The sequence below is a fragment of the Arachis ipaensis genome, chromosome B03 (genome assembly GCF_000816755.2).
Source record: "Arachis ipaensis cultivar K30076 chromosome B03, Araip1.1, whole genome shotgun sequence".
Taxonomy (NCBI): domain Eukaryota; kingdom Viridiplantae; phylum Streptophyta; class Magnoliopsida; order Fabales; family Fabaceae; genus Arachis; species Arachis ipaensis.
The window spans coordinates 96143234-96144449 of record NC_029787.2 but is presented as its reverse complement, the minus strand read 5'-3'; positions in this window follow the sequence as shown (position 1 = coordinate 96144449).

Below are 1216 nucleotides of genomic sequence, written 5' to 3'. Positions count from 1 at the left end.
AAAAATTAGCATGGTTATTGATTATTATTAGTATTAGTATTAGTTAGTATCAATTAATTGATTGAACTTGCTAGTTGTGATTCGAAAGGTTAAGGATTTGTATGGTTTTATAATGACAGATTTTTATTTTTACTACCCAATCATATCCTCATTGAAATTGGCTAAGTAGTTAATTCTGTTATTTTGCAGATACCTAGTACACTATGCTTTAGTATGTATAAATAGCTATTTGTCTTTCCTTGTTGCACTTATCTTTCAATTCAATACTTACCAACTTGTGAGAATTATTGCTTAGCATGATTTAATAGTACAGCTTTTGGTTTCTGTTAGTATATTATTTTTGTTTAATTCTTAGTTTCTCTTCTCTATTGTAGTTAGCTTATTGAACCTACCATTCTCACAATGTGACCCCAATAATAATAACCATGCCTACACAGTTCAATATCTCTCTATACTAACAATAATTTAAGTGGACCTTACCTCATACAATGAATTGAACCATTGGATGAATATGAACACATTAAGTTGCTTTTGTTTTGTTTTGATCCACATTTAGCTCAATGAAAATATTTTTTCTGAATATGTAATATCATAATTTTTAAATATGTAATTAAAGGAGTAGTGTCAATAATACATATTAAAGAAATTTGGGTTAGTGTGTCACACAAACAATTAGTAGTATACACTTATTTTTCTGTTTAATTAAGTAGGACTTGAATAATGCTATGGTGGATTAATTAGTTAGTAATTATCACTATATTTGAGTAATTAAGTATTATTGAGTAATTAAGTATTACTGGGAACATAGATAAGATTCTGTACCTAGAATTAAGAATTTAATATTACCACTATATTTTTTATTTCTTTTATGTTTCTCAACATTAAACTATCCTATGTAATTTAAAGTTTGTAATAACTCTTTTGCCTTTAACAATGTAGTGAGTATACTATAATTCTACTATAGATATTTGCTTCCGTTCTTCTATTAGAGAACTAATATGTCTGCTACAAGGGACAAAATCTAAATTTTTTGTTGGTGTGGATTACTCATCCACCTCTAGTTTAGTGAACTACCGAGTGAAGCAACTTGTGTATTCTTGTATTTGTGCACTACATCAGAATAGGTTAGTTTCATGGTCTCTTACTATTATTTTCTAAGCCTTTGGCTCTTTTAAATCTAGCTAATTGTTCTCTTTAATATAATTTTGATGCCATT